The sequence below is a fragment of the Triplophysa dalaica genome, chromosome 12 (genome assembly GCF_015846415.1).
Source record: "Triplophysa dalaica isolate WHDGS20190420 chromosome 12, ASM1584641v1, whole genome shotgun sequence".
Taxonomy (NCBI): domain Eukaryota; kingdom Metazoa; phylum Chordata; class Actinopteri; order Cypriniformes; family Nemacheilidae; genus Triplophysa; species Triplophysa dalaica.
In genome coordinates, this window is record NC_079553.1 from 14346128 (window position 1) to 14366662 (window position 20535).

At 38.6% G+C, this 20535-nt stretch overlaps 1 long non-coding RNA gene across 2 annotated transcripts in view; it reads left to right on the forward strand.

Annotated features, from left to right (window-relative positions):
* Positions 1 to 19678, forward strand: part of LOC130432304 (uncharacterized) — a 76156-nt gene extending 56478 nt beyond the window's left edge. For both annotated transcript variants that reach the window (XR_008908456.1, XR_008908455.1), the window contains one exon: positions 17059 to 19678. This is a non-coding gene — a long non-coding RNA (uncharacterized LOC130432304). The remainder of the gene's footprint in view (positions 1 to 17058) is intronic.
* Positions 19679 to 20535: the final 857 nt, after the last annotated feature.

Here is a 20535-nt window from a genome sequence, read left to right on the forward strand (position 1 = left end):
TCAGCTTGCCTGTGATTGGTTCACAAGTATCATATGTATCGGATGTTGATGATATTATGGTGGCAAACAGGAAAGCAAAATAATTTCCCACACCTCAGTTAAAAAAATGTGCAATATAGCACTTAAAGTGGTTCTTGGCACGTAATCATAGGGAAACCACTTTAAGTGCTGTATAGAACCATATCTTGGTACTTCAGTGGTTCTTCAGCGGTTCTTTGGTATGACTGGGGTGCTATATAGAACCGCTGAATGACTATACAGGGCCTTAACAGGTTCTTTATATGGAAGCATTGTGTATGGCTCTTCAGCAGTTCTATATAGAACCTTGGTTATGCCAAAGAACCACTGAAGAACCTCTGAAGAACCATTGAAGCACCAAGATATGGTTCTATATGCACCTAAAGTGGTTCCCCTATGATTACGAGCCAAAAAACACTTTTTAAAATTTGAGACGTATTAAACAACTTAATTTAATAATGGCACTTCTGAAACTTGTCAAAAATAAAGATGAAAGACTCTCTTAGTCTTAGCACATTTTCTATTATTAGAATACTGAAGTATGTTTTCTCAGAGAAGAAACATCTCAGGTCAGTGGTTACAGTTGTTTTCAGAGCTCTTGTTTTGATACATATGGCTAATCAAGAGAAAAAGAAGCAGTTTTCTGTTGTTTTGTGATCTGATGGCAGTTAGCTCACAACCCACACTCTTTGTCAAACTTTCCAGCACTGATCCAAGGCTTGTCTTTACGGACATATATACTTATTTGCACACCCATACCAAAAGGCTTCACAGTGACTTCAGACCCACAGCTGACATGATCCCAGGGACAGATAATAGTTCCTCTTCCTCAGGAAGAGGGAGCTCTGACTAGGTGGCACGAAGACCTTGTCAAACAGGATGTTTGCAGTCAGAGATGCAGTGTCTGTTAGACACCTGCAGTGGGACGCAGAAGAGTTCGTGCAGTAAATGAAGATGTTTACTCTGCCTGCTGTGGTCGAGTAATCTGCTACCGCTGCTGCTGAAATGAGACAGCGTAGGCCTTGTGTGGGAACTGTATCTATTTGAAAGGTTGCAAACTTAAAAAGCAAGGAGAGCTCTAGTGTTTGTGTGTCCTTCCCTCATTCCCATAACCATGTTTTAAAAAACAAAACAAAACATGGCTTTACTAAAGTTGAAACCAAAAAACATGGTTACTGTAGTAAAAACATGGTTACCACAAATTACCATGGTTTTGAAAATGTGGTCATTATAGTAAAACCATTATTTTGCCAACAGTAACCAATGCACCTAAAAAAAATGGTTACAACACTTTTACCACAGAAAAAAAAACATGGTTAATGTTCATAAGGGTTCATCTGGTATGACTGGGGCCTCAGTTATAAAATGTGCGTAGGCACAGATTTGATTGTCCAAAATTCCACGGCAACGTTCATGTTTATAAAAAAACGTCTTTTACATGGAAAAGTGCTTAGCAACACGTAAGGGTCTAAGCAGACGTATGCACTTTCACTTGTCCGAGTGCTGCAGGTTTTTAGCCCCTAGTTTTCCCTCACAATCAATTTGGTGCACAGATGCTTTAACTGGGTGATCAGCTGGTCTCCTTGCCATATAACCAGCCATAGCAGGTTTAAAAAGGTTTAAGTTGTTTTAGTAGTAAGCTGAGACCAGTACCAATTTTGATAATGCTTAGTGGTAATGCTAGTTTGATATTAATGTAAAAAACAAAAGTAACAACCAGCAAAACGTAGGAGGTAAGAATGTCTAACTAGCACTATGCCCGTGTTAAATGGTAACATTGCTGGTTAAGCAACTCGAGAAGCCTGGAGGAGACACCGGTATCAAAAACAAAACAAAGTTGGCTTAAGTTGTCACGTCTGCCTTTATCAGTTTAAGTGTTTTGTTGAAATACATACTTAACATTTCAGTCTTGAATCACTGTCCCATAGCATAAAGAAAGGTAGCACACTTTGAAAACAAACTCTTTTGTTTCAAACAGGAAGCAGTGGGTTGTCACTAAAAATATTTCCTGCATGTCTGTGCATCTGTAAGGAGACAAACCAAGCTTTCATTTACAGTATTACTGATGAAAGATTAACACTACCTGGCATCACCTTCTATCCTGACTGCGTTATTAGTCACTGATAAATGTTCTCAGTCTTATTTGTGTCAATGACTGTCACCACCAGACAAGACAATGACAAGCACAGTTTGCCTCTGGAGTGTGTCGATCCGGGGTGTCGCATTAAGGGCGTGACAGTTCAACGGCCGTGCGACCCTCTGCTGCGAGCTAGTTTCTCTTCCCGTGAGGTGCCACTTACATTTGCCTTTTGAAGTGCTTGCATTTCATTAACAACCATCACAAAGGAAAGTAAATCCTGGATGTCGCTTCTAAGGGTTGTATCATTAGGACCAATGGGCCAGTAACAGGTAGAGGGTTACGGAAAGAGACGATGGAAATTATTCTGAGGGGACATTTACACAACAATGTGTTAATGTAAAAACTGAAAACTTTTTAATGTGTTTTTCCTTTCCATTTACACAACAACATAATTTTAGGGGACTGTAAGTACGAACGTTTGAAAAGGGGTTTCATAGTGTAAAAGTGTAAAAATGGTGCCGTTATTGTCCCCATGAAATCTGTGAGAAAACAAAATTGTGCCAGCGTTAACATGTGCATTACATGTTTAGTCAATTGGCATGCACAAGTATACCCAAAACAACACATTCTTAGCAACATAAAAACAACAACACATACTCACTGTTTTTATTAAGCCAAGATCTTCATGAAATTCAAAGTCTGTCACAAACTAATTCTCATAATTATATAACTGCAGATTCATTGCCTTTTAGATGAATCATAAGGTACATTTACCATTGCACAGAAAACTGCAGATGTGACATGTTTAAAAGTCAAATTTGAAACTTTTTAGTTTACCTAACATCACGCTGTTATTGCATCATTCAGTTCAATCAACAATCGCAAACAGCTAAAAAACACGCGTGTGCGCGTCTTATCTCTAATCCATTTCTAATCCAAGCCAACAAAAATCAATATGCCCTCATTCCTCATACATATCCCACCTAAAAGCTTCATACATGTTTGTAAGTAAAAGAACACCTTTCAAATAAACAGCAAAAATAGACCACCATAGCTGACGCAATTCACAGAAAGCGCAACAGCATCCATCCATGCAGAATGTGTTCATTCAGGCAGGACTACTGCACCACACAAGCTTCCCCTGTGGACATTACTGGATCTGGGTTTAGATTTAGCTTCGGAGTCCTGCAGAGCCGCCCAGATGTCCAGACCGAATTTACGAGCAAGGGACACCATTACGCAATGTACTGGTAGTGGTCAGCGCTACGCTAAACAGAGGTTGATGACTCATACTCTATTCTATTCTAATCTGGGCATCTCTGTGGGAATTAGAGCGAGATAAAAATCTGTCTAGTGTCTTTTTTCCAGTTACATATGCGTATGCATTGATACAACATTTTTGCCATTCTATATCCTGAATATTTTTACTTTCTATGCAGAACTGCTCTTCAAGATGTACTTGAAAGCTGGTCTTCAGCATAGTTTCACTGCTGAAAGAGGGAAAAGGAACTATTTAGTGACCTAAACTGGTCGACAGAGTCATTTAAGCGCCTCCTTTGAACAACGATAAACAACACAAGTTCAGCCAATCAGCGTTTGCTTACGTCATATCGGTTACGCTTGTTCATATCCTGCTGGTTTTGACCAGGCCTCGAAAAAGGAGCTAAATTGTTCCACCTAGAAGGCTCTCCCAAACTTAAATTCCGGACAGTTCCTGTGCCGGGAACACAACAAAAAAGCCGGTACTTCTGGCAAGTCGTTCTGGAACTACAAAATCGTCCCTGTGGTCCGAAAGCCCCTAATAAGTAAAGAGATACTGGTATACTCTTCAAAAGGGTGCATCACAATGCCATAGAAGAACTATTCTACCAACCTTTAGCATCCAAAAAGCCTTTCTGTTTCACAAACGGTATTTTCCTGTGAAAAACTTTATTTTTAGTTTATAAAAAAGTTAGAGGGATAGGGTTCTTTGGGGAACCAACATGGTTCCTTTATGGCATTGATGAACCTTTTGTAGCACCTTTTTTTGAAAGTGTATGCTGGTGTCCCCACCAGGTTTTTTTACTAGTAAGACTACCTTTGTAAATACGCTTGGTCAGAAAAGAAAACATTTTGCTTGCCCAGCTTCACAAGCTTTTTCTCTATTCCTGTTCTTGCCTTTTCACTTCCCCTTACTATTAAAATTTAGCGTTCTATTGGATGGGTGATATTGTTGCCTCCTTTATGATCATATATTTGTTTATTTTACTTGTGTTGTCCCTTATTTTGAATAAAAACATGCTTGACTGAGCTGCTCTTGAAAGGAAGTTTTTTAACTGTTTAAAGAGTTTTAAATATAAACACTCATCCCATTAAAGGCACAGTCAAAAGAAGCATTCAGGCTTTAAAGTCCCAGTTTTTTCCCCATTGTAAAATTTGTCTTTTTACCTCGTCTGTAAATAGTATCTGCCTCAGAGTTTTCCTTCTCTCCTTGACTGCCTCTCATCCTCTTGCTAATTTTGTGCTGTCTGACCTCTGATCAACTGAACATAAATGTTGCCTGCATGGTGGCAGGGTCACAGGTCGGCATTGATTGGCCACTCAGCAGGAAGCCACTTTGACATTTGAAGGCAAGTAAGGTGTGTTCCTGTGTACAGCCCCTGGTGCCGTTTTCCTCTGAACCGTAGGGTAATGCGGCTAGAAGTACCAAACATGTCTGTCCTCATAAAAATCTCTTGTTTTAAAAGCAGCAACCAAAAGAGATTCATTTCAAACATTCATGGTGTGTCTGACATTTCTTGGGCCCGAGGGGGTTATATGTCTCTCTGTGGGGTGATTTTAAGGGCAACGGTGCACTTATTAACATATCTTTTTTATTTCTTTAACCAGTACATGCATAACAGTTCAAAGTCTGATGCATTGTGTAAAATTGCATCCTGTATACACCACATAGAGTTAACACATTTTCTCTCCCATGCTTGTATGACTCCGTGGAACACAAAAGAAGATATTCTAAATGTCTCTGTGGTTTTGTGTAGCCAATGTAGTTTGGTTACCGACATTCTTCGAAATATCTTCTTTCGGAATGAGATGAGGGTGAAAAACGCTCCATTTTGGGCGGACTATCCCTTTATTCATGCCAAGCAAATTATAGCAAGTACAATTTTGAATAGAAACAATGAAGTTCTATGGCCTTTAAACTGAAAATAGTAAAATGTTGGTCTGAAATAATACTTCCATAGCACATGATAGTGTAATAGTTCAGTTAATAAAACTTCATCTACTGTATCTCTAGTGTAGTCATTTTGAACAATTAGATCTAATAAAAAATATATTGGAGGTGTTAGCATTTTACTATTTTTTTACAATCTGTTATTGTGTGTTAGGAACCCTTTAGGAACATATGCCATTGGCTGAAAACAGTTCTGTTTTATTGTAGTATAAGCTCTTTGTTTGTGCTCTTGTATGGACACAGATCTGTAGGGGAACTGTGACACCTGCTGTACTGCTCTAATATTCCACTAGTGTTGCTTAAATCAGTATTTGCATTCATTTCTGAAAATGAAACAAAATCACTCCTCTATTGTAAAAGCAGATTATTTTATGATTCAATGTTTTTATACATTCATTCAAGGTCTGAATCACTGATGTTTTATTACAAAAATAATGAATAGCTAAATTTCATGACAGAGCATGGCAACGACAGAATATAACATACTAGTTTGCATATAGATTGCACTAAATGATTAAATGAATATGAAATGTTAAATGCACATGAACTGTTTTAAAGGATATTCCAAATGTGAATGTCAGTGTGTTTGTCGACTCTGTGCTGAATTAGCTGATACACATAGATCTAAAACAAATGGATTTTTTAAAAGAATTTAAAGTGTTTGGCATAAACGTCATTTTTGTTATTACGTGCTTCCCTGATTCCTGTAGTTGTCCTCTCTTCGTACTTCTCTAACTGCATCTCTTACCCACTATCAATGCTGTTTTATATCATATCCCTCCGCCGTGTGTGACTTGCTGGCACTGCACACACCGACTATCTGGAGCTCTGCCGCAGATGGTATTTTCTGCCAGCGCTGAGCTCTGTTTCATTGGCTGTCTCTGTCCACAGCAGCGCTTGACCCACTAAACTTTGTAGTAAACCTGAATTCCCTTCACCTCATTGGCTCCTGTTTTATCATGTGACTGCTCAATCATCAGCACGCCCTTCCTGGTTGGAAGAGAGCACGTTCCCAAAAAACCTTGATCACTGAATATCTCAGCTCGTACATCTCTTCTCGGGAGCAGAAATTTTGGTGCTTCTTTGCCTTTGGCAAACAAACAGCCCTAAAATCATTATGATTTGTGGGTATATACAAGCGGGCAGGAAATCGTGGCACAGAGCAGAGTCGCTTTAGATGCATTGTTTATTTTCAGTTGTATGTTTAGTTTTGTTCAATATTTCCCCACAGACCCTTTAATTTTCCCTTTCCTCAAACCCCTATCATACACACACCCTGTTTTACTCTCTTTGCTTTCCCATGCCCTGCCTCCCCCAGCACAGCTGGTTTGGATCCCTTTAACAGATCAAGTATTTCAGAACATAAATGTTTTTCCTGTGTGTAGGAGAGAACAGGAAGAGATCACATGGATACATGACATGAAACCCACTATAAATCTGTCTAAAACCTTTTGAAAGCTTTAAAGAGTAAGCAGCATTTTTAAGGTCCTTCTTTGGTTTATGGAGTGTCCAACAACAAGTTTATGTATATGCAAGGTGTAAAAACAATATTATGTCAGTTATTCTTACCATACTTCTGTCTGACTCTCAAATGATTCGTTCCGCGATTCATCCGTCTAGTCCACTCCTATCCTCTAGCCTTGTATCATGTGATTGGTCAGATGGTGTAGTGTGTTGTGATTGGTCAAACGCGATAATCATGTGTCGCAAATAGAATTCCTACCATCATTACAGGATTACAGTTTACAGGTTGTTGGTTGTCATATATATTATGTGCAGCTAGAGATGGCGGCGATTTTACCTTAGCAGTTTGAGCCCGAGTCTGACAAAGAAGCATCCGAGGACGCTAATCCACAACAAACTCCACCACGACTGGAGCAGGATGTTTCTCAGTGGCAAGTGACAACTATTGTCATAAAAACTTCCAGTGTTACAACATGCATGTTGTGCTTTTGCTCATTAATTTCATAAAACATTCTATAACGTTCATAAACGTTGAAAGTATTTAGAAAATTAATTGATCCTTCTGCAGATGCCAGTAAGAAAAAGGACATTTACAGTTCTCTTGTAAGAGTATTATACATGGACTAGTTGACACGCCATACTGTGTACGGTGTTCGTATCTTCAGATGTTATTACAATACAGATAGAACTCGACTTATTTCTTGAAATAAATACTTTGAGAGTTAATAGAGTTAACAGTTAAATTAGCCAAGTTAATGGCAAGATAAATGTAAATGTAAATGTAAAAGATAAACTGTAACACCCCAGAAATAACGCTACATGGTAATGATAGCGTTATATGCATTAGCTAAAAACAGACATAAGGTACACAAATATTTCTTGAAGTTAACTATTTCACCGCCATTGACAAGTTATCTTTAATTAAAAAAAAACGGTTCCCTGCCAAAGACGAGTTATTGCAGCACTGTACTGTTATACAGCAGGTGGCGCTGTTACACACCTTTGAGGAAAAGTACTGAATCCCAGAACCTAGAACATTTCATTTTGGTGTAATCTGGGCAAAATCTTTGACAAAAGACGTTAATTATCTCAGCTGTTTAATCAAAGTGATGCATTTTTCAAGAAACCTACCCACATCTACGGAGTGATAAAAAAAGAACAAATGAAGATAGAAGAATACTGTTTATTTTGTTTAAGAGACTCTGTTCTTTCATTGGACATATTATATACATATTACATACATTATTTACAGAAATGTACTGTGAGCCATTAAAATTGGGTGAGAATGTAAAAAAACGCTGGCGTAGGCTCGCAACTTTTTTTTTAAAGGCTGGCGGGGAAAGAGATAAGACAAAAGTCAATAGTCACACTTACAGGTTGTGATTCGGTGGAGCTAACAGGTCCAAATAAAGTTGGTATTTCCCCCTCTTTCAAGGATAGTCGTTTCACATGCCCTGCAGTGAACGGGCCAAGATTATTGAAGCAATTGTCGGTGAAATGATGCGTGCACAGTAAAACCCTGGGGTTATACTCCTTTGGTATCGTTTGAAAAATGAATTGTAACCATTGTTCCCTCAGAAGTTCTTCCTTTGGTAGTTGAAATGAGTCATACTTAGTTTCACAACGTAGAACAAAGGTTCTAGACATGATACACTCGCATCACGAACGAGTGACAGTGTTTGGAGGAGGAGAGTGAAGTTTTCGCAGTAGTCCCAGCAAAACATAGGCGGGAACTATGTCTAGTAACGTAGACACGCGGCGGTACTAGTTCACGTCTCGTTTACGTGCACTGTAAAAAATACATGTGAAATCTAAAGGAATCCACTGTGTTCATGCACTGGAAATAACTGTATTAGGGGTCACAGTGAATTACTGTAGTTTCAATGAGAAATTACAATACTGGTCAAACTATTCCGAAAATCACATTAAAGAGGATGTGCTTTACAGAGTCATGGTAATCAGTTTTGTCCTGTAGAAAGTCACAACAACAATTACTATGTGAAATTTACAGTAAATCCCTGTGTTATATGTATTATATAATTAAATATATATTTTCCCAGTTCACAGGTATCACAGTTAATCTTGGAATTGAGAAACCTTTGTGTGATATTCAGGGCACCTCTGAAATAGGACATAATCCAAAACAAAGTATGATCATTATTTAAAGGATACAAATGTCTTGCACAAGCTTTTAATAGCTTTTTTTCATTTGAGTCTATCCCAACTAGACATTAAACATTGAACTGTTTTATAACCTTCTTAAATAATTTTGTGAAAATAGACTTTTCTCAAATAAATAATTTATTGATTTGTCATGAGGCTTTGTTTACATGCAGCAAAAATGCATGGCATTGACACAGGCTTATGATGTAGGCTACTGGTGGTTCTAAACTCCATGGCCCGTGACGTCAACTTCCTGCAGCCTTATCCCTGATCAAACTCACCTGTTTGTAACTCCCAAGTATTGATTTAAACGTCATGCAGCACTGCGCAAATCCGATCACAGAAATTACATCAAAATACTGTGACAGGGGAATCTGAGTACAGCTTGTTCCGTAACTATTACAATCGCACTCGCGGTACTTGATGTTAGACGCCATCCGGGGGCAGCGCCGCTGTCGCGGACGGCCAAAGCCTATAGATACCAAGAGCCGAAACTCAATAGAACGTTCCATTGCAACATTGCAAACGCCCTGTGATTTACACCGTTTTTCAACATTTTGTTGTTTGTTTAGGAAATGTTTTCAAATTGTGTTTTACGTTAAAATAGTGACAATGTATTTGTCAAACAGTGTGATCCACTTACTAATAAAGTGCTGTACCTCCATTGAATTTTACCGTGTTTTTTTTTCTTAATGATATTATTCTTACGGTCAGAAACTCTAAGTCGTAAAGATACCAAACCAGAATAAGTGATCTGTGATTCATTTCGGTTTTGGCTCTAGGTTCACTTTTAAGCAATCATCCTCAGAAAGTAAGTAAATTAAAACCACATTAATAATTGTATTTTTAAGTCAGGGGCTGTTTCCAAATCATCTACATTATCTGTAAAAAACACAGTAACTAACTGACAGCCATTGATAAGTAACTTACTGTAATAAACAATCACAGTTACTAACTGGCAGTAAGTAACTGTGATTGTTTATTACAGTAAGTTACTTGTCAATGGCTGCCAGTTAATAACTGTGATTGTTTTTTACAGTAATTTACTTGTTAATGGCTGCAAGTAAGTAACTGTGATTGTTTATTACAGTAAGTTACTTGTCAATGGCTGCCAGTGAGTAACTGTGATTGTTTATTACAGTAAGTTACTTGTAAATGGCTGCCAGTAAGTAACTGTGATTGTTTATTACAGTAAGTTACTTGTCAATGGCTGCCAGTTAGTAACTGTGATAATTTTTTACAGTAAGTTACTTGTCAATGGCTGCAAGTAAGTAACTGTGATTGTTTATTACAGTAAGTTACTTGTAAATGGCTGCCAGTAAGTAACTGTGATTGTTTATTACAGTAAGTTACTTGTCAATGCCTGCCAGTTAGTAACTGTGATTGTTTATTACAGTAAGTTACTTGTCAATGGCTGCCAGTTAATAACTGTGATTGTTTTTTACAGTAAGTTACTTGTCAATGGCTGCCAGTAAGTAACTGTGTACACATTGTTAATGTACAACAAATCGAACAAAGAGATCGGCATTGCCATGGCCATAAGTAGTTGTATTTACTGTATATGCCAAAATCACCAATTAAGAATCAATGATGTAGCATTTATCGGAAAATATATATAATTACATACATAGTTTTTATTTTGCAGTTTCCACATTTCAAAATGTTGCTGCATTAAGTTGTTTATTCCATAAACTGTACATCTGTTTAGTCTTTCCTTTTCCTTTCTGCAAGATGAATGAAACAGCTCAAAATAACGAGAGCATTAAATTTCATTTCTAAGCAATGACAAAATGGTAATTACTGATTACAAGGAATGTCAAGAGAGACGCATTTAGATTAAAATAAACAGTTGTGATTAAATGGAGGCCGATTGACATGCCCAATATTCATATTCATGGGCCCTTTGGGAATTAAATGCAGACTAAAATGACTAAATCAACATCATATCATCTGTTTCAAAGGGGTTTTTTGGGTGTGTTCTTAGGTGAATGTTTTCAAATTGACCACTTTGGCCCAATCAGGATGTCCCCCTTCTCCTCTATTTGTTTGCCCAGGTGGGCTTTTTTAAAATGCAGCTACCCAATCGGACATAAATGAACTCATTTTCCTTCTTTTGACGGACAGTTTTCCTCCGCAGGAGTGTCAGTGTACTTGGCAGGAAGCCTTAAAATGCATGAATCCACACAGACTGCCAAGAGCAGGCCCACCTGTTAAAGCAATACAAACTTTACAAAACCACCTGGAATTCGTTTTTGAAGGTGAATTTACTATAACGTATCCAGAATGCAATAATCTTCCTCTTTTGGCATGTACTGCTGCTGGCGGTGATTTGGTAGATGTAACACCAACAGCATCGAAAGATATCCGCGCTTAGGTAATGCTTTGGGAATATTAGTAGCTCTGCAAATCTCAAGGCAATAGACCACCCACCTCAACCTGTTTTACTGGCTCTCTTATAAATTACCATCATATCACAATCAAACCCCCCTTAAGCTTTGCAGTGCTCGGCAGGGATCTACATAAGCTCCAGCGTACATCTGAAACAAATAGCCATTTAGTTATGAAAGGTCAATTTGAACCACACATGCTTGACAGAGGGGCCAAAGTGAAGTTCATGCATCTACTCAAACAGATGAGTTCATAAGCCATATCCACATTATTCAATAAGAAAACCTATGCTGAGCCGTAACCAGAATGCTGCTAACAAATGATCCCTTTTCAATATTCTCAAAATGAAGAATTGCAAGTTGAATCACGTCTTAAGCTATCGAATGGAATCCATAATAATTGCTTTCTGTTTTTATATGTGATTGATATAAAAAGTGATCAGCACACTGGCTATAATTAATTTTTGAAGAAATTTAAGGCAGGAAAGCTCTATTTAAAGCTCTCAGTGTGGAGAGTGAGTGAGTGGATGTCATACGGTGAAATTTAGCAGCATGACACAGCGGCCAGCGCTTGGGTGGAGGATGAAAAGAATATATCATCAGCTGGAGGCAGCAGAAGCCAGGGCCTAATTCTCACCGCCTGCTTCCTGCTTCGTACATGAAAGCCCAGGGGCCACCGACTGCTGTGGCCCTGGACTGCGGGTGTTCGTGGTGTTCCGCTGATCCTCGGATCCGAAAGAGGCAGGGGTGTGGGAACCTTTCTCAGTATCTCTTGCGTTTATGCTGAACTTGGATCAGTGCATTTCTGTTGTTTGTCTGCGTTAATCAGAATCAATGTTTGGCTCAGATAGCCCCTGCTGGTAGATTGTGTAATTTCACCAGTACGTAAAGAAAAAACATCTCTATAATGGCTATTAAAGGATGTTGTGTGTTTTGACTAAATGACCAGTCTGTAAAAAACAGGCTCAAAATCGAATTGTGATTTTTGTTATGTGTAATTTTCACTATGATAATTTTTTTTCAGTCAATATTAAAAATATCAAGGTAACATTTCCGCACAATGTTCTTTACATTATGTAGGACGGGTTTAAAACAAAAAATGACTTTAGACAGGTTTTCACAGACTGGGTCTCACATTAAAGTGTAAAAAGACAAAGTTATGACATGGTAAAGTAAATGTTTGTAGCCCAAATCCTTTACATTTATTAATTTGTCAGACACTGTTGTCCAAAGCGACTTACAAGTAGGAGAGCATATAAACAATAACATTTTGTCATCAGTCTAAACAGTACTGTTAGTTTACAAGGCCACGCTACTAGGAGATTAAAGCTGGAGTAAGCAAAGGAGAGAATGAACAAGAATATTTTTGTTTTGTTTTAAGACAGACAGACAGAGGTACCTTTTGTAGGTACCTTAAGTGGTGTATAGACCTCTTCTGCGAGATTAACACCTGGTACTGTGCATTCTTGTTGTGCCATCATCCAGTCAATGTGTTGTCATGATGTCATTTCTTGTGGCTCCAGAGTGAGTTGTGACTTTTAAATGACGCATCAAACAGTTTTTACATTTTTGAGCCAGTTTCCTAACGTGTGTTCTCTCTTTCGGGTTTTAAGTTAGCATGAGCAACAATGGCAGCAACAATGGTTGACACTAAATATGTGCACAACACAACAAAATTACTGTATTAGTGTTCAAACAGTATTTGTAATCAATGTCTGTGTTACGTCATTTCTCAAGCCTGACTTTAGACTGTATTCTGTCAAAAATAACCCCCTGAAGAGAAAAAACGTGTCTAACTGACATGTAAATCAATCAACCATAGGTTGCTTGTAGGGTTAGTTTCAAAGAGACTTGCATCCCCAAAGTTGCATGCCCTTTTGGCAGGATATACCCAAGAACCACATCAGATCCATGTGGCACAGTGCCATTAGACCAATTGTCTACTGCAGGTGAATATGGCAAAAGTTACCAATGCCATCTTACAGCCCTCCATCCCAGCTGATGGCTCAGTACTGTACAGGAACCTCAAGGGCATCTATGCCATTCTGACACCTGATATAATTTCTCCAGAACAGACTGACTGTCACTTTATCGATTCCGGGTGCATGTTTAATCACACAAACAACATCTGCAGTTTATAAAAACCTGCTTTGACTGAAAACCTCATGTAGACGCAATTACACTCAAAAGGTAATTTGGTCAAAATGTCCACCCTTTTTAAATGAATTTATTTTATTATCATTATTACAACAATAATAATTATAGTAAATCTGTAATATAGACAGACAGACAGACAGATATATTGATAGATCGTTCTAGAGAGGCGTGCAGCTTACATTTGCTTTTCAAAGAGAATGCATTGCTTTTCAAGTTTGAGAAGCGAGGCTGTGTGAAAAATGGGTTTTATTTTGTAACAAGCTATATTTGACTTACTTGTTATGATGAAAACAATAAGAACTCTCAGACACTTCAGAAGAGTGGATGACTGTAAGACAACACTGACGCACAAACAAACACACGCCCACAGCTACCACCTCTCCAGCGAAAGCCACAGTCGACCGGCTGTTGTTTTGCGAGACTTAAGGGTTTTGGGAAAAATAATGAGCTCATCGCTCTGCCCCCAAGGTACCGTTGGCAATTACCATGATCCATGCTCCTGCTCAGCGGGGACCCACTTCTTTCTCAGGTTTGTGGGACAGAGAAAGAAGACCTTCGCAGGGTGCATGCATTCTTTTCTTCTGACATCTGGATTCAAGGGGGGCCAGATATTTAAACAACACGTTGGTTGCTAAATAAGGCCACTTATGCATACAGATTTGAAAAAAGTGGCTCCCATCCAGGACTAAACTAATGTCCTTGAAGTCGAAGTTGAATGTGAAAGTTTGAACGCAAACTTAAAAAAGATAAAGAACAACAATGATTTTGCCAAATGCCCATTGGCATGGGTTTTGTGTGAGCAGCAAGGTATACAAATAAGGCGTGTGCTGGCTGTTGTTGTTGGCAAATCCGATTCATTATGTGCTGCCTGTCACATCTGGTCATGCTCAGAGGTGGACAGTGGCATAGAACAACGACTGGCAATGTTAAAATCAACCATTGGTGTCCACTCAAACTCCCCAATAGCCTCATGCATAAACGCTCCTCATGGTAAGTGAGACTGACATCATTTATAATTGACACTCTCTCATCTATGGCCTGAGGCATGGCTGAGGAAATTGTTTCCGTGGCCATTTTCATGTTGCTCGTCCTCACACCCATGCCGTAAAAGAACACTGCAAGTGTAATTCTTTATTAACGTTGGTTTTTAGACACAGCACCTGTGCAGCATCTGATGTTTTGAGTTCATCGGTTCGTTTCAATAAATAGCAGGTAATTAAGGAACACAAACTTTTCAAGAACTTTCGAAACAATGGGGTCACGCCAGGTTTGAAGTGCTTTTTCTCATTAGATTAAAAAAATGTAGCTACAAGCGACAACCATTGTGGTTTTCAACAGATTGGAAAATGAGAGAAAATTACCACAATTGCCAAAATTGGGGCGAACAGATGCAGTGATTTCCAACCAGAGATACATGTACTCCAGGGATATACTTACAGTAAGCAATTTCCAGGGGGTATGTGGAAAGATTTTGCTCTTGAAACCAAACTTTCAAAAGACTGTAATTAATAGCTGTCTTAGTCACACTCCTTAAATACATATACAATTGAGTCATTTTATATGACACTTTATCAACAATAAGTGGATTTGTTTGGATCTTCAAACTGATTTTACTATATGAATTTTTACTATACCGTCATTACGAGTCAATAATGTCCTGATATGATATTTAATCATATCTGTTTATTTGGCATCGAGACCCCAGATGTCGGAGTTGAAGTTTGCATGGGTAATGAGAAAAACACACAGCTCCATCTTTAACCCCAAGAAGTTAGCAGGTGCAGAGCTCAGATCCGCTGGTGTGTCACGGGCTTGTTATTAGATTCAATATTCTCACTTCAGCAATAAAGAAAAGGCTGTTTTTCATTACTCTGTGAACTTATTAACAAGCTTACTTTATCCTTAAAGGCTCACACTTAATTGCATTTGGAAAGGAAATGAGACTTGGCTTGAATGCCTAATGAGGACTTTTGAATATGATAAAGGCTACATTTTGGATTACATCTTTTATTTATAGTTAATTTTATTATATTACTCACAAATGGTAATCACTCACTCTTTTATGGAATTCCTCCCAATATGAGTCTCAGAAAGACCAAGAGCTTCAAGGATACCTAGGAAATGCTACATTTGACAACTCAACGTTCATTAGTTGTAGAAGATGCCCCTGTGTGATTGATTCCCTCACGTATTCAGGTCTCCAGCTTAAGATCAGATCAGCAGTCTTCGCTTGTTAACATGAAAGATATCACTGACTAGCAAACATGGTATCCGATATCCATGTTCAGTGCCCCGCACCTGTCAGGGAAGTGACAATTTATGCATGCGTGATGATCCTCCCCTATGGCACCGTCTGTGCAGAGAACTGCAGAGGTCTGATTGATGATGAGATCTAATGGTCCAGCCCTACCAAATCCCGTGGAGGACCACAAACACACCCCCAGTGGTTCAACCACAGACTCCTCTCAGTCTATACAGACCCACTGCACTACATAGTGAGTCATATGGCCTGTCTTTGCCGGGTGCACCCACGCTGAGAGAGCCTATATATCCACCTTTGCTCATGCCGACTCGGCCAATTACTACAGTGCGCTGTAATTTAATGTGTACATATGTGGCTCCCCGACAAGATGGTTTAGATTACATTTTGGCACTGATCGCTCTGAGAACATGGTGACTGTATGGAACAAAAACTCATATGCCCCCTTGTTGTGGCCAGTGCAGCCTACAGCTAATTGCGATGACGTAACCATAGGTTTTCTGAGCTTATACATGTGTCAATCTCACAAAGGATCGCCGGACCACAAAGTAATGGCACCATAATGTGCATAAAGCCAATCTGTTGTTGTTTATGCTTAAGGACTTTAAGCTGATTTGCAAAATGTAAGCTAGAAGAGGTTAGTAGTTTACTGTAGACTGCCTACTGTATTTATAATAGTATATAAAACAAACTCCATTTTAAATATTTCAAACATTGTGATGTGTTCACGCCATGTTGTTGGTAGTGTAAACTCTCTTTTTTTGTGTATATGTTGACCTTCATTTACATCAACATTCTAAATTCCCACAAGGCAACTATATGAATTATTACAGTGAAATATTAACTTTGAAACTTTACAAACATTACAAGAGTTTACAAATTGCAATTATGACTTTGACTAGCATGTGAACAATTATTACAAGTTAGAATCTCACAATTACAATTACTCCATCATAAAAGTACCTTTCTTATACAACATGACATCACGATATAAAATATTTATCCAGCAGTCATCTTGACTGTTATTATTTACCCATCACACTGAAAATGAAAAATCAAGAACTTAATCTTTATCTATTCTGCAGAATTAGCATGATAGTATAGTTTTTCAAATATAGCTTGAGGTCTAATGTCAACCCTCAATTTGTTTAATTGTTATTGTTACTTACAGTACATCCTTAAATATATTTGTTTTTTGGTGTGTACAGTATATATATTTGTTTTTCCTCCCAGTTGTTTAGTTTCCACAGGGTTCTGTAAGATATACTGCGAACGCCGCAGAATTTAACCAATCATCCGCTATGTTTTCTTCCCTCAGAAACTGCTTTTTGGCGCCTGGCTCAGTAAGAACATCCATCACTGGTGGGCAGGACACAGCGAGACACTGTAAACGGCCAAAGTTCACGCCGAAAGGAATGCTGAACTCCTCGAGAGGAGCCAAAGAACTCCAGCATCAGCAAAGAGGAGCCGAAGGATTCTCATCTCCTCTCTGCTCCTGTCCAACCCTAGAGGCCCGTGAACAATAGGCCTCTCTACACAGGAAGTCTTTACACCAGCCAGAGCTGAATCCCAGCAACTCTATTACCATTCCAGTTGCCACAGGGTGTTGAGCCATGGTGAACTCCGACCCCTGGCCTTATTTTCAAAGGCGATCTTTGATCCCTATTGTGGCTCAGCGATCCTCTCCGAATCTAGACGTGCAGAGAGGGGAGCAGGTGAATCGCTCTTTCTCTGCTGTTGTTTTTGATGTGGAACATGGTCTGAGGCGATTTCTCAGCATGTGCAGAGAGCAAACGCATTGCAAGGATGGAAGTCAAGAAATTTGGCTTAAGACGTCAAAATCAAAAGTCTACAGCTAGTGATTCAGATGTTGGCTAAAGTTTTGTTTGTTCCGTCTTGACGTCCCAATCGTTTATTCAAATGGTTTGCTCAAAGTCTACTTTGTTTTGGTCTTGTATCGATTAAGATGTTGACGATAAGGTCCAGCATCTGAAACATGACTATCTTTGGAAACTCATAAGTTTAGAGAACCTGAATCGAGTTAACATATTTAAAACAGCACTTCGGCCAAACATAAACATGATCTGTTAAGGCTGAAAGCACCTTGCGTCCTCCAATCAGCATTTAAATCAACATCACAAAATGTTTTGCATTTAATTCTGTACGTTCTCATTTGACTGCATATGATACTTGAACTTTTTTCTCTCTCACTCTGTCTGTGTATAACTGTGTGTAAATCAATTTGGGCTTCGGGCTGTTCTGCCTCACAGCCTCTTTTTCCTTTGATTTGGTTCCCACCGCTGCCTAGCAGAGGGCTACAGCCAGCCTTAAGTTCTTTAAGGGATTTGTACTCCCTCTAGTCTTAGCTTACCAACACCCGCATTGACTCTATCTGCCGCCCTCTGTGGGCTCCCGAACAATGCTGGGAGAATCTGTAAACTTCGACTTGATTATATTGGAGTACCGTCAAAGGAAAAGAGGCTTTCGGTACAGACCTACCTTCAGGGCAAATGGCCTTCAAAGGCCGTGATCAGAAACTGTTTATAATGAAATTATGCATAAACATTACAAACATTCGGGAATGTTTACTGCTTTCAGTTAAGCATCTACCTTACCCTTGAAAGACAACCTTGTAAACTGGAATTGAGGTTAATTTACGCCAGCTAAAATAAATGCCAGCTGAGATTTGATTTATTTGTTTGCTAGATCTGTGCTGACTGTATTTTCCTTTTTTTTCAAATGGAAATGTAATCATCTTTAATAAAAACAGTTTCAGACCCTTTTCCAACTGTTTACTGTTTACACACAATACATTTCCATGCTAAATTGTCTTGGCTTGTATTTCCCCGTTTAAATAACAACCTCACAAGAAACAGACGCACATGTTCACTATTTTTCTTTTTCGTTCATGTCGAGGAGAGACAGAAAAGAGAATTAGTGATTCTTTACATGTTCTCTCTCACCAGCTCTTCTGACGGTCTCATCTCATGTAATGCAGCGCCCCCTGTGAACACAGACAGGTACTGCAGGCTTCATTCAAGCCCGTGCAAGTGTGCATGTCTGGAGTTCATTTATGTGAAACAGAGTTAGTTAGCTCGCCTGGGCTTCAAAGAAACATTTTCCTGTGATTGAGGTCGACTGTAATGATGTTTTATGAACATGCAAGAGGGAAACTCCAGAGAAGAAATGTTTTAGCACCTCTCCCTTTGAACCTTGGGCTGTTTCTGTTCGTTCCCTCAACCTGTTTTATCACCTCATAAAGACGCAGGCGTGTTAGCGAACTTATATTTCCTATTTTTAATTAAAGCCAAAGTTAATGTCACATTTACCTGTTTAATTGCTACTACTTGACTGTAATGAATGGTGAACACATGCTTTTGTTGTGTCTTGGGACAAAATGGATGTCCTAAGTGTTCCTCATATACGTGTGAAATATAACTTTATTCAAGTCAATTGTATTTTTGAAGCGCTTTCCACAATTTTTATTGTTGCAAAGCAGCTTTACATACATCATACAAAAAAAAAGAATACAAATAATACTAGGGGAAAAATTTAAGAGAAGATATGGTATTAAGATACAAGTTTTTCTTTATGCAATGTACACTGATGTAAGTGGATTGTCAGAAACTGTAATCAATTAAATTAAAGTATATTTAATTTAGGTATATTAATATTTTAAATATTGTTCTCAGGACCGGGAGCCTAAAATTGCAATATAGCAGTACAATTTGAAATAATACCAAAATGTGCAGAAAGAATATATTTGTCAAAATATGTTAACGTGCATGTGTGTTGTTAAATGCAAGTTGTTAATATTTATGGATTAAACTAAATCAGCAGTCTCCCAGCTAGTAATGGTGGCAAGGAACCAAAACTCCACTATTGATGTAAATGTACAGTCAATACACCAAGAAATTCATGAATATACTTTTTTTATTAAATGCATATTCTTAATGTTATACCATTATTTGTTGCCTTGTCTTGTTTTCCTGTTTCATATATATATTCTGTTGAACATAATCCTGCAGTTCCTCAACATTTAGAGTATTGTCAACCGAAGCTAAAATTGTCAACTGTGTTGTACCTTTGTGAAGGCTTAAATATGTACACGTATACATTACATAAAATGAATGGAACAATATATTATCTTTTACTGGTAGAACGTTCAATATTGTCGAAATCTACTTTAAAACTGAATTAAACTGATCCAGTATTCACTTCTAATGTGCTTGATGTGGTTGCAAAGAATTTTCTAGATGTTTTTCTTTTTAGGGGAAACAAGTGCACTTTTATTTTGTACTGCAAATGAACTCAAGACAAAATACAGGCATATCATGTTTTTGCTGGTTTTCTTTTGTGTGTGAAGATCTCCGCACATCTGGTTTGAGTCATGCTGAGTTCAGGCTTTTCATTAGGCCCTACCTGCATGGAAATAGGAAGAAACAGACCTTCATTTCTCTTTCTCTCAGAGAAAAGGAGAAAAACATCCAGATACCATCAGCATCACATCAAACGTGCATGCTTGCACGGCTTTGAATATTTATCTGACAGAGGTGGAAAAGTTATAAATGGGTCATTTGCCTGTCGGTTGGACTGCTTAAATAACAGAATACAAGGCGGTTATACCGAGTTATAAGGACCTGTGCATGATCACACACTCATGCGTCTGTGTCTGTGTCTCGATAAGGTGTTGCAGACGCCTGCGTCTCACCATGAGTCCGCAGTCTCGACCATCTGCCCTTATTGCTGTTGCCCCATGGATGCTGTAGGCGTCAGTCTGCCTGTCTGCCAGCCT